Here is a 27,989-nt window from a genome sequence, read left to right as displayed (position 1 = left end):
ACAAGGGAAGAGGGTGTTGATGGAGGCTTGAGCCACTTAGCATGACCTAGACCCTGATCAGCTGTGGTTAGTCCAAATGAGCCAGTATGCTGGGGCAGAGAGCAGGATGGAGTAGCAAAGGCCCTGTAGTGAGGCCCACTGTGGGGGATGAGTGTGCTTGGTAGCAGTTTGAAGCATTGTGCCTCTCTTTCCTATGCACTGTGATCAGTGCACAGGAATGTAGAAAGGGCCAAGCCTTTGCAACACCTTAGACTCTGAGGCCTCCAGGGTGGATTCACTGTGCCATGGAAAACCACATAACATCATCCTATTAGCGTACTTTTGAGAGTAGATGTGCTATTAATAATGATGCTAAAACAACAGACATACACTACCAGAATGCTCCTAGCAAAATGAGGACATGTAGTCACCCTTTCCTCTGCTCCCTCCCCACCACCTGTGCCATTAGAAGCTGGAGGAGGGAGCGGTCACTGTGGCATGGAGTAGGCTGGGCAATGAAGGCTTCTAGGAAAGGCGGGCCTTGGTTCATGATCCGTGGTGGGATTCATGTGGGTAGGAGAGAAAATCAAGGGATGTCAAGAGCGTGGTAATAGCTTGTTACTACCTGGGGAGAAACATATCTGCTACAGTTGCCATTTAGAGACATGTCAAAACCTCCAGAAAGTGTGTTTCAATGCCAAGTGCTAATTGTAAAAGGGAACGTGTCTTTCTGCAGTTCTAGTTTGTTATAGAAAGGGACAGCTCTTGACGTTAGCAAATAAGGTTGTATGTTATGGATCCTGTGGCAACTGAGTGTATGTGACGGAAAATGGATGTTTACTTTAAGGTCATTACTGAAGGCTTTCTGGAGCCACCTCTTTCTTGGGGACATCTCCCTACTGATTCATATTAGAAATCAACTTGAGTGACCTTTCTCTGCAAAACATCAGAGACTGCCTGGGACTGTGTGGTCTGCTTGGAGGACTTCAACCCTCTTAGAACCTTACTCTGCATGTGAACACAGCAGCACAGGGACAGCAGGTTCCATTGTCTACGGGAGATGGTGCTCAAGGGTTGGAGCCAGTCCCCCTAGAGAGTCACATAGCATTTGGCCCTCGACCATGGCTGAATAAATGAATGAATAAACCTTATTTAATATACACTTTCACCTGCCTGAGTTGTAGAACTCTGCAGAAGTCCTTTTATATCTCTTCTACATTCATCTTCAGAGCCATTGTATCATAGGGGTTGTTTTGTTATTCTCCATACATCCTAATTTATAGAGGAGAAAACAAAATCCAGGGAAAGGTGGAAAATTGATCCAGGGTCAAACACTGAACTTATGGAGAGGATGAAGAGGAAAGCATGGCTTTTGGAGTAATACCGCTGAGAGTCAAATCCCAGTTATTGCAGTGAGGAGTGGCAAGAAGTCACCTAATTTCAACAACACAATCATTTCAGGAATGGAAAGAACAACCCCAGTTCCATTAAACGACATGAAGTGCAGAAAGTCCTGGCTCACAGAAGGGGCGCACTAAGCATTAGTTGCCATTCCTTTCTTAGGTAACCACCGCCTGTGGACCCTCACCCCTTCCTCCACTGTCAGAGGCAGCATAATGGCTCAGTTTGCATTTCAAGGCTGATAGAATCAAGTTTGCTAGTGCTGGTCCTGCTGCCGCCTAGAACTCCCTTAATGAAAGTCAGCCTCCACAAGCCTTGAGGAGTATTAAAGGACAGAGCACTGTGAAGGATGGTGCTGTGTGTGCCTATCTATTCTTTTTCTTTTTTTTTTTTTTTTTTTGAGACGGAGTCTCACTCTGTCACCCAGGCTGGAGTGCAGTGGTGCAATCTCAGCTCACTGCAAGCTCTGTCTTCCGGGTTCACACCATTCTCCTGCCTCAGCCTCCCAAGTAGCTGGCACTGCAGGCGCCCGCCACCATGCCCGGCTAATTTTTTGTATTTTTTAGTAGAGACAGGGTTTCACTGTGTTAGCCAGGATGGTCTCGATCTCCTGACCTCGTGATCCGCCCACCTCCACCTCCCAAAGTGCTGGGATTACAGGCGTGAGCCACCGTGCCCGGCCTGTGCCTATCATTTAACTGACTAGTTGGATTAGCGAGGAGTTGGTTAGTTGTTGTGCTTCTTTGCAGTGCACGGGGCTGCTACATGGGCCTGATTTTGACTACCTGTTCTAAGGGATGAGGAAGCCCTCCTTGCAGAAGCCCATGGAAGCCCTCCTTGCAGAAGAAATATCCCAGCCACTCAGGTTGGCAGACTCTGTGCAGAATACCCAGTGTCTTTCCTCCTCTTGTTTATCTCTCTTCAGGTACCAGGAAATGAAAGAGGCCTATAGACATGGAAGTTCTGAAGGAGAATAGCGTTGCCATCCTCCCTACCCACCTCTGAGTCTCTGGTTCCTGGTCACCCAAGCCTCCATCATGCCCTCTTCCCTTCTCTTCCTTTTATTTTTTAATACCCTAAGCCACAGCTCAAAATGCTGAGCACCACTTCTCTTCAGCATGACTGAGGTCTAGGTATAGATGGGTATGGGGACAGCTCCAGGGACTTAGCTTCAGCTGTTTCAAATAAAGGAAAAAGAAGAGAACAGGGATCTCATGTTTTCTCACCAGCCATGCATGCCCAAGGCATCTTCCTATGAGAGCCCTGAGGAGGGAACGGCCAATCCCAGGTTCCATGCAGTGCCTCCAGCCTGTTCCTGGGACAGGCTCCAATCTCTTGGTGAAGTTAGCTTCATCCATTAAGACAGGCATGGATATTTCCATGTTCTTCCTGAATCACAGGTATTGAGAGGAAGTGTGGGAAATGGGAGAACAGCTGCCTTATGAATCGTGAGGTTCACCTAAACCTTGGGGGCTAGAATTGAGAATGAGCAGTGTACTGAGGGGTCCCAGGAAGCCTAGTATAACTCATAAGATGCTTGGGAGTTTAAATATGCTTTTCTGTGCAGAGTCTACCATCTAAGTCTCTCTGGTTTGAAGTTGGAGAAACTGAATTTGTCATTCAGCTAGAAAACATACTGGAGGAGAGATTTTAACTCATGCCTCAGAACAAAGCTCAGGGCTTTCTGAAGCACCAGAGGGTGCCAAAGGAGTCAGAGCTTGGGTTCTGCCCATTGAGAAGAATGAAGAGGGATGCTGGTTTCAGTTTAGCAGGAGGAAAATGGTAAAAATAACATTGAAAAGAACAAATAGACGCCGCTTGTTTGACTTACAAGGGTTCTCAAGATTTATCTGCAAGTGATATTTTCTAAGGAGACTGCGTGTGTCTCCCAAACTCCATTTTCATCATGTCACATTTTTCTCAAAAGCATTTCTATAATTCTAGCATGAGAAGGGAAGCCTTGGTCTAAATGTTCATGAGCGGAACCAAGCCGCCTTTCCAGCCTCATCCTGCAAACACATACTCCCTGGCTGCAGGTAGGTCCCCTGGTAGTGTGTAGATGCCAGCATTTCTTTTTTAATGGTACATGGAGAGAGGCGATCTAACCTAACAACAAATTGATGATCTAGCTTGAAAAAAATACCAACTGCCATTTCTATCACCGTAATTTCAAAAGTAGAAGGACATTTTAACATCAAAAAGTGGGAAAAACATTTTCAGAACAAATATCATGGCTCCTTAATTTTAAAAAGATGCCTTGGGTGCGTTGGCTCACGCCTGTAATCCCAGCACTTTGGGAGGCCGAGGCGGGAGGATCATGAGGTCAGGAGATCGAGACCATCCTGGCTAACATGGTGAAACCCCATCTCTACTAAAAATACAAAAAAATTAGCCGGGCATGGTGGTGGGCGCCTGTAGTCCCAGCTACTTGGGAGGCTGAGGCAGGAGAATGGCGTGAACCCGGGAGGCAGAGCTTGCAGTGAGCTGAGATCACACCACTGCACTCCAGCCTGGGCGACAGAGCGAGACTCCGTCTCAAAAAAAAAAAAAAAAAAAAAAAAAAAAAAAAAAAAAAAAAGATGCCTTTATAAAACCTTGTTGTATCTCTTTTTCTTTTGTTTTAATTTTGCCACAAATTCAGAAGAGCTTCATTATCCCTAGAGTAAGAAAGGGAAAGAATAAAGAAAAAAAAGAGCTTCTTTAAAGACCAGCAATCCGTGGACAGGCATTTAGCAGTTACTGACTTAGCCTACACACTGGGCTGATATAGTTTCTCCATCTGGAATGTTCTTTTATATTTCATTTTATCCAATTCTCAACTTCTTTTCCATCCCAAAGAATACCCCATCGCCACTCTCAAGCTTTTCCAGACGTTCTGCAGTAATATCTACCTCGTCTGAACTGAAAACTCTCTCGCCTCTTGTACTCAATTGGCCTTTACCGTTCACTGTCTTCTGACATCTCTTAAATAGTGATTAGTCATTAATGCATCTCACCAACTAGACAGTAAGCATTTTATACTTCTTTTTAATGTCTATTATTTTCAGAAAATATGTGATACCTAATAAGTAAGTTTTTAAAGTTTGCTGAACGAACACAGTAAGTTCTTTGTTGTACTCCTTGTTTTCTGGAACTGTGATGTTGTTTATGTCAAGTCCCAGAAGTTAAGGCAGAAGGGAATTGAGAAACTGACCCTGAAATTATGTCATAAAAAACTGAGAGTTAAAAAAGAAGTCATGGCTTTCTATTGCAACTTTAACTTTCCTAGTATGCTTAGTACTTATTTTTTATTTTTATTTATTTATTTTTTGAGATGGAGTCTCAAACTGTCACCCAGGCTGGAATACAATGGCGCCATCTTGGCTCACTGCAACCTCTGCCTTCCAGGTTCAAGCGGTTGTTCTGCCTCTGCTTCCCAAGTAGCTGGGATAACAGGCGCTCACCATCATGCCTGGCTAATTTTTTATATATTTAGTAAGACAGGGTTTCACCATGTTGGCCAGGCTTGTCTTGAACTCCTGACCTCGTGATCTGCCTGCCTTGGCCTCCCAAAGTGCTGAGATTACAGGCGTGAGCCACCGCACCCAGCCAGCATTTATTTCTAAGCCAAATCAAAATATAGACCTTTGATGAAGGTGTTAAGAAAACATTGCATTGTCCTGGTTATTTAGAGATAGAGACATAAATTCTCTATGATTATTTCTCCCAAAGACCTTGGAATCCAATGGATCTGAGACAGGTCAAGATGAATGAATACAAATATGAGAAGGGCATAGCTCATCAGAAATTCAGAGACCCTGGGTGAGCAGGGTTAGGCAACTTGGAGAAACTTTCTAGACACAGGAGCCATAGCACTGTAACTAAAGAAGGAGGGAAACACAGCATGCCGAGCAGGGTATAGAGGCTGCAGGTGTGTTTTTCCTTGGCTTTCATGCTGTGCTGGCCCTGACACGGGACTGACTTTACCCATAAAGAAAGTGGCAGCAGCAGGAAGGGCACTGTGGTGAGTCCTGGTGAATCCACATGGCACTTGGACCAACCCCTCAGACACAACCCCTTTCTCATTCTGTTCCATCTGCTGCCCTACACGATGTTCCATTTCAGGGCTCGTTTCTGAGCATGGACCAGTTGCTAGGCACAGTTCTGCAGATATACAGTGAGCAGAAACAACCACAGAGCTTACTCTTTTTTTTTTTTTTTTTTGAGATGGAGTCTCGCTCTGTCGCCCAGGCTGGAGTGCAGTGGCGCAATCTCGGCTCACTGCAACCTCTGCCTCCCAGGTTCAAGCGATTCTCCTGCCTCAGCCTCCTGAGTAGCTGGCATTACAGGGGCCCATCACCATGCCCGGCTAATTTTTATATTTTTAGTAGAGACAGGGTTTCACCATGTTGGCCAGGATGGTCTCGAACTCCTGACCTCATGATCCACCTGCCTTGGCCTCCTAAAGTAGAGCCTACTTGTATATTGCTAAGGGCCCAGTGAAGAAGGCAGGGATCTGTTAAATATCTCACCCATACATATAACATTACACATCTGAGGACTGTTATCAAATGAAATGATGTGGTTCAGGGAGACCAATGAGTGGGATGTGGCTGCTGAGAATGAGGTGCAGGGTGATGCTACATATTTTTTTCCCAAGAAAGGGATGTATAGGCTGACAGCTAAAGTGTCAGTAGGTGCTCACTAGTTTGGAACAGAAGAGAACATTGTCCATGCAAAGGAACAGCCCGAATGAGGCTGTGGGACAGGAGGGAGTGTCACGGGGCTGACAGAATGCCCACTTGGCTGGCACACAAGGAAGGGAAAGGAGTGGTGTGAGATGAAGCCGAGCAGGTGTCAGCACCAACCTCTCGGGACTTTGCAGAGTGTGGCACAGATTTTAGCTTCATTATAAGAGTAGCAGGAAGGCACTGAAGAGTTTAAATTGGCAAGTAATGGGAGCTGAACTGTGCTTTTCAAAGACTACTCTGTCTGCTCTCTACAGCTGAAGAAGGACTGAATATGGGTTGGAGGGAGAGAATGAGAGCAAGCGTAGCTGGGAGCAAACATGGAGTGTAAGAGCAGAGGAGAGAATTAGCCGCAGGCCAGGGACCTTGGAAGGACGCTTCTCACTAAAAGCCACACTCAGCTAGAGAGCCTTTTTAACAGTGACTGATTGTTCTTCTCTGGTGTTTCTCTCTGTCCGTCCCTAATCCAAGCCAGGAGAGAATGAAGGCTCTTAGTTTAAAAGGTCCTCTGGTCCTTTGCTGCCCCGTTCTTGCTTTTCTAGCCAGACATGGTTCTCTGAGGATTTGTTAAATTTTATAGCCCAGTGGTCAAGCAAACATGGGGTGGTACTCAAAGAAACTCACAGGTATTTATTATCCAAAGCCACTGCATTTGGGGATTATTAAATACAGACATATAGACACACATGTATGCAAGGTCATTGGAGTTGACATCCCATCCTGAGAACAGGGGCCACCTTCTACAAATGCCAAAAATGCACTTCGCGCAGTGTTGGAAATTTCATTGGGTGTTCACTGAATGCACAGACCTGCTGCAGAGCCTGGTTCTTGTGCCTCTTCTTGTCTTCCTGGGTGTGCTGGGGTGGAGGACAGATTCTTATGTCCCTCATTGGAATCTATCCTCTCAGCCAGTCTTGTGACCACACTTTTGGAGTGATGGAGTGATGGGAAGCCCCTCGTGGTACAGCACCTGCCCCAGCACCATTGGCTGAAACGGAAACAACCATCCACTTGGCCTAGCAGAGTCCTTGACTATCTTTTAGGGCTTTGCTCTGGGAGGGGCTGTGCTCTCTGCCTGCCTAACATCCCCACTTCTGGCCCAGTGGGGCTTGGGCTGCAGTAGCTGCATTCCATTCTGGCCCATCACGTGGCAACACCAGCCACGATGCCTGCCGTCTTCCCTGAGATGTTCTGTGCCCTCTCTTCTGAGACACTGGTGGCTTTCTGAGAACTGCTGTATGGTGAACTCCATCTTCAAGGGTTATTGGCTTCCAAACACCATGACTTGCGGGAGCCCCGTTCCCTGCTCATCAGTGTCCATGCAATTCAGGCAACTCTCCCCAGCTATGCTAGTTACTTCCTTCATCTAAACCCTGTTTGGAAGCCCTGAAGTTCCTGCCTGGGGAAGTCAAGTAAAAATGGGAGGTATGGGACTTGATAGCAGCAGATGTGCAAAGGTCTTACAGGTTACAGTTGAGTCTCAGTGTGAGATGGGTCACTGGGGGATGTGGCCCCTGGGCAGCTAGTGCTATGGAGTCTGTAGAATAGAGGCACAGTGATGACCAGTTATCTCTGGAGCACTGTGCTCAGTTCTAGGAGACACATTTTTAAGAGAAACTCGTGCTTTCCTGAGGAGGTCCGGGTCTGTGCTCTCTGATACGGTAGCCTCTAACCACCTGTGGATATTTAAATTTTATGTAATTAAAATTAATGAAAATTTAAAACAGTTGCTCTGGCACTGGCCACATTTCAGATGAACTGGAGCCACGTGCGGCTCCGGCTGGAGTGTCAGGCAGCACAGTGGAGAGCATGCCCTGTCCTCTGGAAGGATGTGGCTCAGAGCACGTCCAGCCCGGAAGTCACAGAGCCAGGACCTCATGGAGTGAGAAGTAGTTGAAAACACTAAAGTTGTGTACCCTACAAAATTGTCCTCAGAAAATTCAGAATCTATGTCACAGAAGCAGAATTGGATTTCTGAAGAGTGACTCATGACAGCATAACTTGGATTAACTGAAGGGATGTAAAGAGAGGGTTTTAGCTGAATGCAAGTCCAACATTTCCATCAGAAGTGTTCAAAACGTGGAGTGCGAGTCTCCAGGAATTGTGATTTTTTTCTTTCATTTAAGACGTTCAAATAGAGACTGCTGTCCAATTATTGCCAATGCTAGGGAGGGGATTTCTGCCTCAGATGGAGGTAGTGAGGGGTCAGCAAAGAATGTGGATTTTAGAACTAGGTAGATTTAACCCAAGTCCTGGTTCTATCATTTTCTAACTTAATGGCTTTGCTCAACTCACCACACCCCTCCGTTCTCCCCAGTAAAGTGAGGACAATACTAGTTGTCTCACAATACTGTGTTGGGTGTTAAATGAGACCACAAAGTAAAGTATCAAAGGCAGTGCCTGTCCCAGAGCAGGTGACTTGCACTAATCAGAGGCTCACCCTGCCTTGCTGCTCCACACACACGACTGACTGACAACATCCGTGACCAACAACATCCACAGCTCATTCCCACGGCAGTCCTCACGCAGGCACCAAAACTCTACCCCACTCATGAAATCGACGTGAAATGCAAGGAAATCAGAATGTGGTTATCTGAGGTATCAACTTTAATCTTCTCTGGTTTATTTTTTTAAATAAATTAGTTACAGAGCGAGACTTTAATCATTATCAGTAGCAGATTTCACTAGCACAATTATCAAGTGTCAAAACCCCAAAGGTGAGAATCACCGTTCTTGGAGCATCCTAAGCCCTGTCCACCTTTAGAGGTTCCAATGCTGGCATAGGGTTCAAGACCATATGTTTTATTATGAGGAATTCAAGTGAGACCAGACTGTTTTGTTGTAAATACTATAAGAAAGAAAACATCCTTTCTTCTCCTCCATTTCTATGCCTGTGAAGATGTGATGAGCAAGCCTTGGAAGCCTCAGTTCCTCAGACTCTTCCAGGCATGGGGCCATGGAACTTGGCAAAAGCGGGTGCTGTGTGGATCTCAGTCTCTGGAGCCATTCGTTGGGTGGTGAGCAGCAAAGTAGCCTTCACCTTTCCCAGTCTTCACACTTCGAGGACCCTCACTGCTGGTGGGGAGGGGGTTTCTGCTCTAGGCTGTGGTAATGCTATCCCCCGACCTGCAAATTCATACAATGAGCCAACTGGCCACATGCTCCAAGGAGCTAAGATGCTGTTGGTCCACAAACAAAGGTTCAGGTTCTGTGTAGCTTAGGATCCGGTTGCTAATTGGCTTGAAACATTTAAATCCTCTTGCATTTAGTTTAATATGTGGATATGCCTATTGAGAAGTATGTTATGAAATCTAAGGTTTGTATTCCCATCCATAACAGGAAGAATAAAACCTTGAAAAATGTTTCATTTTAAATACAGACCCCTTGTGTATCAAAAAGTATATTTTTTTGGGAATACAAAGCCACCACCACCACCACCATTGCCCATAGAGGCGCCTGCAGAGGCTGGACTTGCTGCTTCTGGTCCGTTGAGCTGAGAAGCACAGAGGTTCAGTGGGTTGTTGAGGGCACCAGGGACCACAGGTGGAACTGGTAAGAAAAGCTGAATCCAATCGTTGGCTTTTACTCACCTTGTTTAAATTACTGTCCTTAAGCTTTTTCCATATTAGCCTGGAGCCATAAATAGTTTGTGTGGCTACTTTCAAAATTCAATTCTGGGTCGTTTGCGGTGGCTCATGCCTGTAATCCCAGCACTTTGGGAGGCCGAGGCGGGCGGATCACAAAGTCAGGAGATCGAGACCATCCTGGCTAACACAGTGAAACCCCGTCTCTACTAAAAATACAAAAAAATTAGCCAGGCGTGGTGGCGGGTGCCTGTAGTCCCAGCTACTCGGGAGGCTGAGGCAGGAGAATGCTGTGAACCCAGGAGATGGAGCTTGCAGTGAGCCGAGATTGCGCCACTGCACTCCAGCCTGGGCGACAGAGTAAGACTCCTTCTCAAAAAAAAAAAAAATCAATTTTATGCAATTCAGTCGTATTTATTGGGAAGCCTTTAGGTTCCCAGAAGAACTGAGCCAACCTTGAAGGGAACAAGAAAGAAACAGAGCCTGTGATCAGTGGGCACTCACAGCAAATAGGAATCCTCCGCCTCCCCTGCTTAGAAACCTCCAGCAATTCCGCAGGGGTGCAGGTAGAATCTCAGTCCAGCAGCCAAAGGCTTACATATTTTGAGCGGTCTATGGCTTTCTGTTGAGCAGACTTATAGCTTCTCATAGCTGGGCATGTTTCTATTTCCTGGGTTATCTGAATGCATTTCTTGTAACCCTGGCAGAAGAAAAGTTTCTATCAGCCCTCCTTGTAGGAAGAAAATGTGTTCCCTAGTTTGCAGGCAGCAGAGAGCCTGCTGTGTTAGTTGTGTCCTGTCAGAAGCATTTGAGAAAGTCTCTCACAGTATAACAATGGCAGTTTTTTGCTTGAGGGACAGAGAGAGAGCAGAAGCTGGTGAATCTGACAGGCAGGAATGCAGGCAGAGAGCAAGGGTCCCTAAGAGAAAGGATAAGGTCCCTAAGAAAGGGCCCCCTGCCCTGCCTTCCTCACCTCCTCTTCCCCCCCCTCACCACGTGGCCTTGGGAGATAGGGCGGTGTCACTGCCTCTGCTGACCCTCCCGATGTACCAGATGAAGAGACTGGGTCAGTAACGCAAGGAGGTGATGTGGACATCCACTACCCAGCATTTTGTTCATCGTGCAGCTTTTATAAACTGTCCAAAGCAAGGTTCAGAAAAAGCAGGATTTTGCAAAAATCTCACATCAGTTCCATCTAGGACGTGTGGACATCACAGTGATTGGGATGATGGGCTGGCTGACCCTTGGTGGTTCTCAACAATTTCCAGGATGTTGCATTTATTTATCCATGACATGACATCAGGGATGGGAGCTGTGCTTATGCAGAAAGGGGTTCTCACAGACTGGACCATCTGCCTACCTGCTCTCCCACCTGTGTATTGTATCTGTTTATTTAGGTGGAATTTTAAATTTACAGAACAGTTGCAAAAATACTATGACCTATTTATATCCTTTACTCAGATGACCAATTGTTTACATTTCGCTCCATTTACTTTATTATTTTCTCTCTTTCTGTATTTACCAATAAAAAGAGCATTTTCTTACAGAGGCACAGGACCGTGACCAGAATCAGGATATTCGCAGTTGGCACAGTATCGGCGTCTAACCTGGCATCAACATTCCAGTTTCACCTGCTCCCTGGCACACTGTGGACCACTGCCACCTTGGTCTGGGATCCACCCAGGCCTCCAGTGTGTGTAGTTGCTCTGTCTCCTTAGTTTCCTTTCAACTAGAATATTTCTTCCCTCTTTCTTTACCTGTTATGGCCGTTACATTTTTCAGAACAGAACAGGTTTTCTGTACAGTGCCCATCACTATGATTTGTTTGATGTTTCCTCATAATTAGAATTTTGGCCAGAATCCTAGAGAAGTGATGTTGTGTCCTTGCCATGCATCATATCAAGAGGCACGTGATATCAGTGTGTCCTGCTGGGGATGGTCATTTTGATCTCTTGTTTAAGGTGGTGTCTGTAAGGTTTTCCCACCGTAGGTTGCTCTATTTCCTTTGAAATGAACAAGTAATTGTGGGGCGATTTTTTCAGACTATATTCATATCTTTTGACTCATCAAATTTTCACCTCCTAGTTTGGGCATGCATTGATGATTCTTACCCAAGTCAAGTATTATTACAATGGTTGTCAGATGGCAATCTTCTAATTTCATTTCTCCGTCTGTGCCCATCAGTTGGCATTCTACGAAAATATGGAGCCGTCGTGAGCTTGCGTCACCTTGTGCAAGAGCTATGGCTATGCTGAGCTTCTCCACATATTTCCAACTTTAGTATATGGGCAGGTGAGGCAAGCACCACTCTTACCTTTGAACACCACACACACACACCACACACACATATCACATAATACACACCCCACATACCACACACACAACATAACACACCACATAACACACATGCTACATATGACATCATACATCATACACACCACACACACACCAAATACACCACATGCCACACAACTTACATACCACATCATACACACCATACACACGACACACAGCACATAACACACCACATGCCATACATCCTACATACATCATACACACCATACACACACATCAAATACCACACCATATGTCACACAACCTACACACCACATCATACACAGCATACACACGCATGACACATAGCACATAACACACCACATGCCACACAACCTACATACCACATCCTACACACCACACACACACACACCACACACACCCCATAACATACCACATCACATACCACACACACCATATACCACATCATATACACCACACACAAACCACACACACAAACACAAACACCACACACACCACGCACACCTACACCCACAGACACTGTACACCATACACCACACTGTACACACCACAGACCACACCACACCAGACACCACACATATAGCACACACACAAACACACCACACACACTGCACTATATACCACACACACTCCAAACCCCACACGCATTACACATCACACCACACACACACACACCAGATAACATACCACACACTACATACCACATGTACCACACACAACACACATCCTACATACCATACACAGCACATACCACATAACACATTACATACCACACCACATGCCACACATCCTACATACCACATCATACACACCACACACAACACATATTACACACCCCACAGTACCACATACACCACATAACACACTACATACCACACTTCTTCCATACATCATACATACCACAAACATCACACACAGCACACACCACATACCACACCACATACCACACATTCCACATATGACATCATACACACCACACACACTGCACATATTATACCAACACATCCCACATACCATATCATATACACCACACACAAACCACACACACAAATGCAAACACCACATACACCATACATACCCACACACACAAACACTGTATACCATACACCACACTGTACACACCACACACACACACACCATACACACACAAACACACACACACACAAACTTCTGTTGAGGCTGTGCCCCCACCACTTGGAGCCACTACATCTCCCTACCTCAACTTCTTTCCACTTGGTAGTCCTGTCTTCTGAAGTTAGTAAATGCAGGCGTGAGGCAGGGAGGCACTTTGGCTGATCGGCAGAACCCTGGGATGAGCCACGGCATGGCTGTGTGGCACGTGTGGTGTGGATGTGGGTAGGGGGATCCCGCCACGCGTCCTTCCCACCCTGGGTCCCGTGTGTGCCCATTACAGTGTGTTTCCTATTAAAGTTCCTTTCACGTTTGGGCCAAGGGTGTTTCCTTTAATTCCTGCTGGCATAAAAGAATGAGGTTTTCTGCAGCAATTTCTAAGTCTGAAAAGGGAGGCTCTGGGGTAAGAATGTTGAACAATTAAAATGATTAGAAATTATCTATATAAAATACAGGTATACAAAATATGTATATTGAATCCTAGCTAGACAGACGGTATCCCCGGGAGAACTCCTCCTTGAGGAATGGGCCATTCGCTTCATAATAGATGCAAGGTCATCCTCGGTCCAGTTAGCATGCACAGTTCCCTGGGATGCTTTGCGATACAAATTCATAAAGATTGATTGAAAGGTCAGGGAACGTTCCCATCAACACACGGCTGTGTCGGATTGTTCAAGGGAAATTTAGCACCGTTGCATGCAGGCAGTTGAGTTCTTAGGGAAGAGTGCTGGCCCTGGTGGAGTTTTCCATGTCTGTGTGATTTGGTGTGGTGTGATATAGTCACTGGGACTTGGTTCGGCGCAGAGAGAGCTGCATGTTTCTGCTCATGTTATCTGGAAATAAGGATTCGGGCTCTGTGTGCTGAATTATGTTTGCGGTGATCTCACAGTTGTGAAGAAGAGGCATGGCTGGGAGGCATGTTCAGAGCTGGAGAGGGTATAAAATTCTCATTTCTTACCTTCTCTGAGGGAAGGAGTGTGGAGTGGCAGATTTCCAGTCTCTGGGTCTTATATCAGTGTCGTTCTCTGGGACCAGCACTGTCCCCATATGGCTACCACTGGGACGTGTAGTTGACCTCTGACGTGCACAGCAGATGCACAGACAGGCAGGGTGGTGCTGGGTGAGCATTAGCCGTGTGCAGCTGGTGAGCCTATGCCTTCTTGTTGGCAGGCCTCGCTGCTGAGAGTAAGTTGGTGAGGACCCATGCACGTTGGTTCTCACATGTTTCCAAAGGTCCCTTCCTGCCTCACTGGTGAGCCTTTCTCCCAAATGAGAACTCCTCACTCTTGCCTCCCTTTCTACTTTCTACATATTCCTGGGACTTCCTGGCCATCTCCTTTCTGCATGCATGCTGCAGGAATTTCCACTCCAGGCAGGGAGCTCTCAGTATCTGCACAGCCCAGGTGCAGGACATGTGCTGCCCAGGCTGGGTTGCTGTCTGTTGTTTCACCCTGCACAGTGAAGAGAATGGAGGGTTAATGTGTCAGGCATGGCATGCGTGATTTAGAACCATTCATGCCTCCAAGTATTTGAGGCAGCTCCTGGGATCCACATCTGTGAGCAAGGAAACTGAGGCCTGGCTTAAATCACACATCCAAGACCAGAGTTAGGAACAGGGCACCTGCCTGGACCCAGGTTCACACCTGTAAGCTTGTCGTGGGTGTGGGATATGCCTTAGCTCTCTGAGCACATGGCAGAAATTTGGGGATGTATCACCCACTACTGGAACTGCGACAACATCTCCACAGGAGGAACGGCAAAGTCTAAATTAAAAGAACGTTTCTCGCAGGGGGCGCTCTTTTTTGGATCTCTCTGCTTGGAGATATCTCTGCCTGTGTAGGATCAAAGCAGAGGGAAACTCTGTGTTTTCAAATAATGTTTTTCCCCTAAATCAGCACCAGTCCTAATTGAGTAATAGAGTAACAAGAAGTAGAAAGGGGAAGCTTTAGCAGCTGGGCCTTCACCTGGTCTTCCAACAAGCCCCAACTCGACAAGAACCAAAGCAAGAGACACCATTTGGAGGGGAAGATAAGAAGTCTTCACAAGGTCTTTTCCAGTGTTCTGCTTTTTCCTGGGAGGCGGCCTTGGCGTGTCCCTGAGACCTCCTGTGATTCTCACAGCTCTGGCACTGCCATTTTTCTTGGGTGTCGTCTGATGGTGTCTGCAAGGCCAGCTGTAATGTCAGGGCTGTGCTCGATAGCACAGAAAAGAAAGCATCCTGGAGGGGAGCCTGTTGGAGCAGATTTACAAGGGAGGGTGTGGGTGTCACTCATAGTTCACGCTGCAGGACAATCCCTTTCACTCTGGGAGCTGAGTCCCAGGTGAGAGCTAAGTTCCAGGCGAGACCAGGGAGTCGAGGGGACTGGATTTCTGCTTCTCTCCCAGGAGCTGCGGGCTGGGAAGGGGAAGGAACAGAGCTGATGTGTGACGTCGCCCCTGGTTTCCCCTGTTGCCCAGGTTATAGCTTGGGTGGAGCTGACTTCAGAGGCAACATTAGAACCTTTTAAAATACCCTTAATGATTTACATGAATTAGAACAAGAAGGCAGCTGGGTGTCGTGGAAGGCGAGTGGGATCTGGGTTATGTCCTCACTGTGCCTTTTTATGCACACAAAGATTTATCTACCCATGCTATCAACTTAGTGTGTATTATAGTGAAATGCCGTAAATAATCTCATGTCCCCTTTATACAGATAAGAAAAATTTTTCAGGGACATTGAGTTAACTTGATAAAGTTCTCCAGTTATCAACCTGGTAATTCCAGTTCTAGAAAATGGCAAGAGGTAAATGCCAACAGTGGGTATTTATATAAGAATGATTATGGATCAGTTAAGCAAGTCAGTAAAAGGAAATCGCTAGTGTGCATAAGGTGCTATTGAGGCAATACCTTTATGCTTTTGGTTTATAAAGTAAAACATTTTAAATCTTGGTATTTGTGCTATGTCTGCATAATAAAATATTTCATAATTAAAATCATACTTTGGAAGATTTTTTATTATGTAAGAAAATCTCTATATTACAACATTAAGTGAAAACAGTGGGAGAATAAAATCTGAAACTACATATAGAGACCAAATCTTATAAACAATAGATTAAAAATACTAGTAAAAATAGTATAATGACTATACTAGATTGGCTGTCTCTGTGTGTGAAATTATGGTTAAATGATTTCTAGTTTATCCTTTCTATATTATTCCAGATGTTTCACTATTAACATCAATTATATTTATAACAACAACAACAAAGGTCAACGTTATTTATATTTTTAGAAAACCAGGTATTAGTAGTTATGGTTATGTAGCAAGGCTGGCTCAAGAAATGGATCAGACTCTGAGAGGAGAGACCCATGGTTTTGTTGGGTATTCACCGTGTGCTCCCCTCATAGGTGGAGGTGATGGGATGGGCCGGGGGTTCACTGCAGCTGCCTGTCTCCACATTGCACAGCCTGCTTTGGAGGACGCCCAGCCTCCCCTTGCTGGCCTCCTAGCAGTCTCGTCAGTTTTTCCTGCAATGTGAGTCACTCCCTTTGCTGTAGCCTGGGTGTACCTGGAACCAGCCAATTACATATCCACAGTCAGGCAGCCACTCAGTCTCCTACCAGAGTTTACAAAGCCAGGGTCCTACAAACACCCTCATAAGTGGGCTTATTTTGGCCCATCCCATGAAAGAAGAGGCTGAGTCTGACAACAGCAGAAGCGGCAGCAATGATCGCTTATTCCGAGGCCTTTATGTGCAGGGCACACCTCCACTCTCCTGCCGTGCTGCCAGCCCTTTGAAGGCAGGACCCGTCTGATTCAACGCTATTGCTCCAGCATAGCTGGACAGGGCTTCACACTGGACATGCTCAGTAAACTTGAGAACGTAAAACAGATGATCGAATTCCTCTGTACTCCAGATGATTTTGCTAAACAGAATTATTATGTATTTAAAATACAGGATTATCACTATTTGAAGATGAAATTAGACACTTATATAATAAATTACCCCAACACTTAGTGGCTTAAAACTACGCACATTTGTTACCCACAGGGTCTGGGTAGCAGGGATCTGGGAGCAGACTGGCTGGTACTCTAGCTCAGGCCTTCCAGGAGCACGCAGCTAGTGCTGGCTGAGGCAGCTGTCACCTGGGGGCTTGTGGAGGCAGCAGGGCAACGTCCAGGCTCTCTTATGTGGCCTCTGGCAGGAGGCCTCGGGTGCTAGCCACGTAGGCCCTTCCTCATCATGTGGCATTTGGATTCTCCCAGAACAAGTGACTGAGGGAGTGGTCGGAGGGAGGTTGGTGGAGACAGCAGCGCAGCCCCTTCCTGTGATCTAGTCTTATGGGTTGTGCTCGCTCACTTCTGCCATATACATTAGGAGCAATTCATAAAATCCAGCCCAGACACAAGGCTCTACCTCTTGAAGGGAGAGGTATTGATATGGTTCTGCTGTGTCCCCACCCAAATCTCACCTTGAATTGTAGCTCCCATAATCCTGTTGGATGATGTTGGAGGAGGGACCCTGTGGGAGGTAATTTAATCGTGGAGATGGTTACCCTCATGCTTTCTCATGATAGTGAGTTCGCACGAGATCTGATGGTTTTATAAGGGGCTTTTCCCCTTTTGCTCAGCACTTCTCCTTCCTGCTGCCGTGTGAAGGACATGTTTCCTTCCCCTTCTGCCATGATTGTAAGTTTCCTGAGGCCTCCCCAGCCATGCTGAACTGTGAGTCAATTAAACCTCTTTTCTTTATAAATTACCCAGTATTGGGTATGTCTTTATTAGCTGTGTGAGAATGGACGAATACAGGTATCAAAGAATTTGTGGTCATCTTTTTTAAAATCACAAAGTTTCAGGAGATTTAATTAATAAAGTGAGACTCAGGTCTAGGCAGGTAATTAGAGGGGCCTCCAAGAAGGAAACAAAGACTTTGTCTAACACACTATGGTCTGGAGACAGATCTCCTAGGGACTTGCTCAGCTTTTTGCTTACAGCATTGAGCTCCAGGGATTGGCTCTGCTTGCCACAGGGTGATGTGCCCCATCTCTTTATGTTACTGAGAGCAGAAGAAGGGTGGATGTCTATAGTTTGCCTGCATTTCAGGATCCAAGTCAAGAAGGAGAAGAAAGAGAGGAATGGCCCTATTGTGGGAGCCTCCATGATCGCTACTGCATTTGGCAGTGATATATACTCCCTTAACCTTTCCTCTGCAAAGAAATTGATAATGATACTTGCACTAGTGAATGTCCACTTCTAAATGTCTGTATAAATAAAACAAATATCTAAACTCATTCTTGCCCCATAAAATGTCTACACTTTAAATCATGCCAATCTGCTCATACAGGCAGAAACTAAAGAGCCTTTAAATTTGTTTTGCAAACAATCACATCAGGATTTGTTCTAATATACTGATGCAGTGGACAGATTTATGATTTTTAGGAAGATAGGCACATATTTTGCAGAGAGTAAAAATGTAAATTCAGTGATAGAAAGTGGAGGTTTGCTCCATGTAAGGATAGGGGCTCATATGACTCAGTGGAAAATAGAGGATAATCGACTCTATTATCCTGCCTTTATGTGGAATTGCAATAATGTCCATTCATATTAAAAATAAAATTGAAGACTTTCCTAATAATCCAGTCATTCACAAATAAATATTGACTGAATGCCAAATATATTCCAGGCACCAGACACTCTCTTCAGCACTTGGATACAGCAGTGAGCAACAGAAAACCTTGCCTTCCTTGGCTTTGAATTCCAATGCATAGGGAACAAAAGCAAATGAATCAGCAAAAATTATTGCATGTTATATGGTGATAAATTATAAAGGAAAAAAATCAGGGAATGAATATAGAGGGTCAGGGAAATGGCTTAAAATTATTAAAAGTGTGGCCAAGAGGTCACGTTGCAAAGTTCACATTTGCCCAAATAGCTAAATGAAGCAAGGGAGTGAACCACCACAGCCAGCTGGAGGAAGAGCATTTTGAGAATACAGAATAAGTGCAAAGGCCCTGGGGTGGTCGGGGAGGGTGGTCTGTGCAAGAGCATGACGAAGTCCATCGTGGCTGAGGAGTGGTCAGAAGAACCTGACCATGTGTGCCTGTTGGTTATTTAAGGATTTTGGTTTTAACCAAAGTGAGCTGGGTGGCTGCTGGAGGGTGTGAAGGAAGAGACTCCTAATCTGAGATGGATCTCTGGGATGAATGGTTGTTGGTGTTTGAGAAGCTATTGCAGTAATCGAGTCAAGAAATGGTGCTGGCGTGGCCCCGGGTGGCAGTGGTGGGTGAAAGCACTGAGAGTGTGTTCTGCGAGGAGACTTGCCAAGATTGACCCACAGACCAGATGTGGGATATTAGGGAGCATAACAGTCAGGTTTCTGGCCCAGCCCCTGCAAGTATAGAGTGCCATTGTTTTTAGATTGGGAATGCTGAGAAAGGAACAGGTTTAGGGTTATGTTTGGTTTGTAAAGTTTAAGATGCCATTGGATACTGAAATAAATGTATGAATCTGGAGTTCACAGAAAAGGTTTCGATTAGATTATAATAGAGCAAAATCAACTTCCAGAGTAGAAGTGGGAGTTTTATTTTTTATTTATTTTTTTATTTTTTTTTTTACCAGAACTGCTATTTTTACAAACTGAAAGTCCCTTAGAACATACACTGAAAAAAAAAATCCCAGTTATTCTCTGAGTCCTTACATAGAATTGAAGACCACCTGCCTGTTTGTCTTTGCCTGTTTCCTTTTCTTCTGTTCTTAACTCCTCTCCAGCTCCTGAATAGCAATTTTGTTTCTCTCTGCCTCATGCAACAGACTTTCCTGGATGATTCGCCCCATCCCCCGTCATGCCAAGCCTCTGCCCCACTTCATTTCTCTTTCAGTGAGTGGAGCCTCCGCCGTCTCCCAGACCTATTGTTGCCTGGACCCTCTCAAACCTACCCCTTCCTCTCCTCCCTTCCCACCTTTACTCCGTCCCTTTCCATGGAGCCACACTCGGGGCAAGACCATCTGCTCTGGCCTTCCGAGGGCTTCCGCACTGCTGGCAGATGCTCCCCATGTCCCCTAGAATGGTTTGTGATCTTTCTCTGTCTGGTCCCAACATGCCTTTCCAGCCTCCTCCCTCCCCACGCCAGCAGTTAACCCACGCATCCATCCAGGAGATTTCCCACACAGACTGCACATACCGCACAGGTGTGACCTGCTGGTGATGATCTGCTTTCTCTAAAATGGACTTTCCCTTCTGTCTGCACTTGCTGATCAACAAAAAGCCTGCTGGGCCTTTAAGACAGGCCTCAAACCACCTCTGCTGTGAAGCCTGCCCTTCCTCGTCAAGACCCCAAACGAGGCTCCCCTCCCCGTGACCGTGCAGCGTGCTGCTGGTCCTGCCAACGGTGCCCCTCACGGAGCTGTGGTTGGTCCTGTGTTTACCTCTTCGGCCTTTCCACCCCTCCAGAGGTCCGCCTCTTGTCTCCAGGTCTTTGTATCTAACTGCCCAGTTGGACACTCACCAACCTGAATGCCATGTGGTGTTCTGGAAAGCTTCCTCTGTAATTTCCAATTCAGATCAGTTGTTCATCCTGTGCACTCCAGCCTCATCCTGTGCTTAATTCTACCACAACAAACAACGCAGTATTAAAATTGTCTGTGCAGCTTTCTCTGCAGTCTGGAAAGACCTCAAAGAGAGCAGACCTGCCTTATTTACTGTGTGAGTATCCAGCTAGAGCCTAGAGCTCAGTAAATACTTGTGATTTCACTCTTTCTCTTTCTCCTTCCATCCCTTCCCCTGTCCTACTCTCCCTTTCTTCTTTCTTTCCTTCTTTCTTTCAGCACACATCAGTACAATTCCACACAATGGAAAGAGAAGAGTAAACAAAGCAGGACATTTAGAAGGGAAAGTGGAGGAGCAAAGTGAGGAAATCTTATCAGAAAAGGGGTGATCGGCAATGTTTAATGTTGTCACAGGCAAGAAATATGCAGGCAAAAAAATCCTTTACATTCTGTAACTAGGACGTTGCATGGAGCTTTATATAAAGAGTGTTGGGCTGGGCGCAGTGGCTCATGCCTGTAATCCCAGCCCTCTGGGAGGCTGAGGCGGGCGGATCACCTGAGGTCAGGAGTTGTAGACAAGCCTGGTCAACATGGTGAAACCCCATCTCTACCAAAAATACAAAAATTAGCTGGGCACTGTGGCGGGCGCATGTAATCCCAGCTACTCGGGAGGCTGAGGTGAGAGAATCACTTGAACCTGGGAGGCAGAGGTTTCAGTGAGCCGAGATCGCTCCATTGCACTCCAGCCTGGGCAACAAGAGCGAAACTCCATCTCAAAAAAAAAAAAAATATTTGGGGCAAATAATAATATATTGTATGTACAGAGAGAAGCATTGGAAAGATACACAGGAATAGAAGGTGGATAGAAGGCAGAAATGGGGTAGTGTAAGACTTCTTAAAGGATACCTTTTTATATTGCTTTGAATTTTGAGCTATAACGTATTCTTTGCTTAAAAGGCAGACATGTAACTATTGGTAGTGCTTTATGCAGCTATTGATTGGGTCTGCTTCCATAGCTTCCTCTTCTGTCTTTCCTGATTTCTGTATGAGAAAAGGTCTCAGACAAGTTAAGGGACTCATGGAAGGTGGTGTGAGTTTGAGAACATGGCTGGCAATCTGTAAGTATAGTTTATGTATTTTTGAGAGTAGTGCCTACCTCCATCACGCTAGCTTTGGGAAGGTAGTGTTAAAAAAACCAAGGGCTTTTAATGCAAAGTTGATGGTCTTGAATGCTTATATACATATGTTTGGGAAAATTGGATTAGTGTAGTTCTTCCCATTTGGGATAAAATATATATATATAAAAGTGGAAGAGAAATGATATGACATTTTAGCATATAGAGGGACTTTCAAAGTAGAAACATAATAAAGGAAATTATTCAGGAAAATAATTGGTAGATTTGATCACCTAGACTGTTTAAATACTTATATTGCAGAAAATGTATAACAAGGTAAACAACAAGCTGGGAAAAATTAGCAATGTAATGAGCAAGCACAAATATCCTCAGTGTATAAGCATTCACACAAATTGATAAGAAGCACTAAAACTCCAGTAGAAAAGTTATCCAAGGACAATTCATGAGAGAAATAGAGATCACTAGTATACAAAAAATAATATTCAGTAATAAGTAAATAAATCACTGCACCATGAAATCCTACTTCTTTTGAATTAGGAAGTATTATCCAAAAATGGCAACATTTAACACTGAGGTAGGGATTATTACCCACGTTTTAGAGATGAAGAAACCAAGGAATGAAGGGATTAATTAACTTGCCTGAAATCACATAGCTGGTGCTGGGATTTGAACCTAGCATTGTGTCCCTATTAAGCTGGCCTCACATTATAAACATATACTGTTTTCAAGCACTTTCAAGCTATATTATACATCTGTTTATGGCAGTAAGTATACATCTTCATTTTTGATGGTTGTATAGAATTTTATTGAATGGATGTAATATAATTTATTTAATCTATCCTCTATTTTGAGTGTTTCCAGGTTCTGGTGGTGGTTTTGCTATTATAGTGCTTCAGCGAACATTTTTGTGTGTGTATATCTTTGCATACATGTACAAATACTTATGTGGGGTAGGTTCCTAGAAAGGCACTATTTGGCTAATAGGGTATGTGCATTAAAATTTTTGATAGCTAATGTGACCCTTTATAATGGCTCTTTAACCCTTTACTATCACCTGTGTATAATTTACCACCACCTTCAGTATTGGCACCAGTTTTGAATGGCTTTGCATTAAATTTGTAGGTAGATTTAGTGATATTCAATATTTCTTTAAAAAATATTGACTCTTCCTCATCCTGAACCAATTGACCAGAAAACAAAAAACAAAAAAAACAAAACGGACTCTTCCTGTGTAAGATTAAGGCATGTCTCTATTTGTCTGCTTGTATATAGAGAGTTTATTTAAAGAGCAATATTATTTTTAAGGGTAGGAGTAATAGCTTATTCATGTCGTTATGTAGTGTATTCTTAAGGGTAACATTCTATTGCTGTTGCCATTCTGAGTGGGATGTTTTCATCCATTATATGTTCTTATTGTTAGACAGGGTAGTTGTTGATTTTTGTCTCTTCATTTAGTAACTGGTCATCTTTTTGAATTCCCTTATTGCTTTAGTTTTTAACTTAATTTCCTTAGTTATTCAAGGTATACAGTTATCATCTATAAAGAATGAGATTTGCCGTGCGCGGTGGCTCACGCCTGTAATCCTAGCACTTTGGGAGGCCGAGGTGGATCGCCTGAGGCCAGGAGTTGCAGACCAGCCTGGCCAACATGGTGAAACCCCGTTTTTACTAAAAATACAAAAATTAGCCGGGCGTGGTGGTGCACGCCTGTAGTCCCAGCTACTCAGGAGGCTGAGGCAGAAGAATCCCTCAAACATGGGAGGTGGAGGTTGCAGTGAGCCGAGATTGTGCCACTGCACTCCAGCCTGGGTGACAGAGCAAGACTCCGTCCAAAAAAAAAAAAAAAAGAATTAAATTTTAATCTCCTCCTTCTTCCCAAAATCCTTTTCCTTTACTCTGTTCTTTTTGATTTGTAATATCTAATTCTTCCTAAACAGTGTAAAATCAGAATAATGATAGTAGATCTCCTTGGCTTAATTCTGGCTTCAATAAGGATTCTTCTAGTGTTTTATTTTATTTTGGTTTGAGATTTTTTTTTTCTCCCATCATCTCTTCCTAAGGAATCTTTCCCTTTTTAGCTTAAGTTTTTTACTTTCCTGGATTGAGCCTAGATTTTTTTTTTACTACTTCTGTTTATTTATTTATTTATTTATTTATTTATTTTTGAGATAAAGTCTCACTCTGTTGCCCAGGTTGGAGTGCAGTGGCGCCAGGGCTCACGCGATTCTTGTGCCTCAGCCTCCTGAGTAGCTGGGACTGCAGGCACGTGCCACCATGCCCAGCTAATTTTTTGTATTTTAGTATAGAGATGGGGTTTTACCATGTTGCCCAGGGTGGTCTTGATCTCCTGAGCTCAGGTGATCCAACACCTCAGACTCCCAAAGTGCTAGGATTACAGGTGTGAGCCACTGTGCCTGGCCTTTTTTCACTACTTCTTAATTGCATAGTTTGAATTGAAAAGCATTTCCTACATTATTTTTTTCATAGAGTACCTAAACACACAGTGTTTTAAATAATAAGACAAAATTGCTGCATTTGGTAGCTGGGCTCGGTGGCTCACACCTATAATCCTAGCACTTTGGGAGGCCAAGGTGGGAGGATCCCTTGAGCCCAAGAGTTTGAGACCAATCTGGGCAACATAGGAAGACCCCTCTCTACAAAAAATAAAAAAAAAACTTAGCCGGGTGTGATGGCATGTGCCTGTGGTCCCAGCTACTTGGGAGGCTGAAGTGGGAGGATTACTTGAGCCCAGGAGGTTGAGGCTGCAGTGAGCCGTGATCACACCACTGTACTCCAGCCTGGGTGACAGAGTGAGACTGTGTCTCAAAAAAAAAAAAAAAAAAAAGGACATATGAGTTATTTCTTCTGAACTTCTGACCAGTATTAAACTTCAGTATTATAGATATATCGTGCTAAATGTGGTGGGTGGAAGAAGGGTTTGGTATAATGTGACAGTGAGGAAGCTTGCATTATATAAAAATGCTAAAGGTGACTTCATGTGGCGTAGTTGAGGTCAGTGAGTTCTAAGCTGGTTGACCACCAGAACCATGCGGGTGAGCGAGGGGTGTTAAGAACACAGATGCCCAGCCTTCTCTGGAGATTCCCATTTAGTGAATCGCGCACAGCCCCTGGGAATCTGTTTCCGTAGTTTCCCAGGTGATCTGGTCAGCCACATGTGGCTTATTCTTCCTTGATGCCTACCCAGATCTTAAACTTGCCTTCCAGGTAAAGTAAGCCATGCTACAACTGGAAAACTCAATCTGAAGTCCTGTAACTAATAGGTAAACATTTTGAGGAACACTTTGAGGACCTGGGCCATGTCCATCCGCCTCCCCTATCCTCAGTCTGAGTACGGCTCAGTGACTAGTACAGTGCCTGCTACATTGTTACTAGCTAGTAAACTGGTTGAAATAGGGAACGTTTCTTTTTTTGGTAAATGGTGTCTTGAGCACTTGCCATATTTAAGAATTATGTTTTGCTTTTGTTTTTTTGGTCCTGCTCTTCATAGCATTGAGCTGTGATGTTAACATCTCTAATGGGGCAGGCCAGTCTAGCATTGAGTTCTCCTCCTGGGAAAGAATTTGAGGATGCGTACTTTTTAGATGACATCTACTGAGTTACATTTAATAGATTGTCATTGAAGTTAGTGATGGATGAGCCTATGTTGGTGCAGATTTTATTAAAATTTTAAATTTGAATGTCTCAAATTTGGTTTGATGTTTGTTACATTATGATTATTCAAAGTAACAAAACTTCAAGTGTATTTGATACTATTAATATATAAGGAATAGCCCAGGAAAATGGAAAGATATTATATTAGAATAAAGTGATCTGAAGAATTTGTGCTTTTGCCAGTGTTTTTAAAAATAACGTCAGTTCTGCTAGGAGGGTAAGGATCTCATAGTAAGTTGTTAACACATAAGAATATTAGGGCCAGGCACGGTGGCTCACGCCTGTAACCCAGCACTTTGGGAGGCCGAGGCAGGCAGATCACAAGGTCAGGAGTTCGAGACCAGCCTGGCCAACATGGTGAAACCCCATCTCTACTAAAAATACAAAAATTAGCCGGGTGTGGTGGCAGGCGCCTGTAATTCCAGCTACTGAGGAGGCTGAGGCAGGAGAATCGCTTGAAACAGAAAGGCGGAGGTTGCAGTGAGCCGAGATCGCGCCATGGCACTCTCTAGCCTGCTTGAAAGAGCGAAACTCTGTCTCAAAAAAAAAAAAAAATTAATATATCTTCATGTTAGTTTGCCTCGGTCACGAAAATCATTGTTGGCTTAATGTCATTGATACTTAAGATACCCGTGTGACTTTGACAGAGACCTCCTTCCAATACTATACTGTCTAAAAGAATGTTGTGACTTAAGAATCTGAACATTCCAGCACCTGTCGCTGAGTCATATCATCAGTGTTTAGTTGAATTTTAGAGCTGTGAGCCTAACAGTGCTCAAGTCTGTTTTTGTAGTCTGACCTTTTCCTGCTGTGGGCCATAGTTATGATTTCAGGGTACAAAACTTTGGGATGGAAATGAGGCATAGTTGTTGAAGGCCTATCAGGTATCTACTAGATTTACCATTTGTTTCATACATTTCATTCTCACCACTATACAAATTAAACTGTCCATGGTGCACAGTGAGAAGAATGAATGCTATCACTTGGGATACAGAACAAATTGCTTTTTGTTTGTTTTTTTAAACTTTTCAGATTTTTTTTTTTTTTCGAGACAGGGTCTCGCTCTGTCACCCGGGCTACAGGGCAGTGGTGCAGTCATAGTTCACTGCAACCTCGAACTCCTGGGCTTAACGGGTCCTCTTGCCTCAGTCTGTTTTCCCCATTTTACAGTAACTGACATACAGATAGGTAAAGTAACTTGCCCAAAGATACACATTTGGCAAATAGTGGGGCTGGGATTTGAACTCAGTGTGGTGCCAAAGTGCATGATCTTAACCAGTATAGTATACTCAAAATACGAAGATGATATAATAGCCTGAATGAAACTTAGCACCTAATTTTAATAAATGTTAACGTTTTACCATATTCGTTTCAGTGTTTTTTTTTTTTTCTGAAACCCATTACACATAGGCCACTGCTCCTCTATAAGTAGGAGATTGTAGGAGATGATGTCTGTGATTTTTTTTTCTGGTTCCATCAGATTCTTTTTCTGACTTTCAGCATCCCTCTTGCAAATATTGGTCCTTCCGCTAGCAGTTTGACAATGATTACCTTTTTTACAACTGGTGAGAATACATTCAGCAGTTATTTCTGGAGTATTTGCCATGTGCCAGTCACTGTGCCGGGGGTGTAGATATAACCATGAGAAAGGACCCTGTTCTGGGCAGCGTGTGGAACTCATAGTCTAACAGTGTGGGAAGGTGGATTTATTTAAGCATAAGGTGCATCATTTTTGTGGGAAGTAGCTGAGGTAGCTTGTTAAAGACACAGATTTGATGATTTTAGTGATTTCTGGTCTGCTTGTTGGATTCCATAGGCATCTTTAGCCTTGGGTTAGTAATTCACTTATTTATATTTATTTTCTGGAATATAATTCCAGAAATATGTTAAAATTGGGAAGGATCTGGAATTCTAAAGGTCAGGCTCTCTATTGCCTCCATCCTGGGTTGGCTCTTGGTTGGCTCTGAATTCTACCTTGTAGGTGGAACCCCGGAGTGGAGTTGTGGTAGGTCCACTTGGCCTTGTACTCTGTTTCCAGCTCTTGAGTTGTGGAGCTGGAGAGGGCTTCACCTGGGTCTTGCCTCCAGAAGCTCCTTGTAGGCCTGAGGAGTCTCAGGACTTGGCATTGCCCTGGCTCCTGTGGCACGAAGACCTCAGGTCCTGTGGAAATTGAGCAGCAATGTGTGATTTGAGAGGAGCTGACTTGTTTTTTTTTGGTTTCCCCAGACCTTATCCATTCACCGTGTGTTCAAAAATAGTAAAATTAGCATATGGTAAACCATACTTAAAAATTGTAAAATTAATTTATTAGAATTTAGCAATATTACCCGATCAAAAATTTAATATTAAGCATATTGAAATAATTTTTAAAATTGAATGAATGAAGTTAGTTTCAACACTGCTAGTGTTAGCAGTGTTGAAATAATAATAATAAGCATTGCTACAGAATGACGGCTTGGTTGTCCAGACGTTACTGTGAATTAGAGTAGTCCTAATAGGAAAGGAAGCGCTGATGAGTCTT

General features: G+C 44.3%; 1 protein-coding gene across 2 annotated transcripts in view; it reads left to right on the top strand.

Moving 5' to 3' along the window:
• ACTR3C (actin related protein 3C) overlaps positions 1-27,989 on the top strand; it is an 81,237-nt gene that overhangs the window by 29,957 nt on the left and 23,291 nt on the right. The gene's annotated exons all lie outside the window — the stretch shown is intronic.

Source organism: Gorilla gorilla, chromosome 6 (assembly GCF_029281585.2).
Source record: "Gorilla gorilla gorilla isolate KB3781 chromosome 6, NHGRI_mGorGor1-v2.1_pri, whole genome shotgun sequence".
Classification (NCBI taxonomy): Eukaryota; Metazoa; Chordata; class Mammalia; order Primates; family Hominidae; genus Gorilla; species Gorilla gorilla.
The sequence above is the reverse complement of the archived record's forward strand: the minus strand, read 5'-3'. Positions and strand labels throughout refer to the sequence as shown.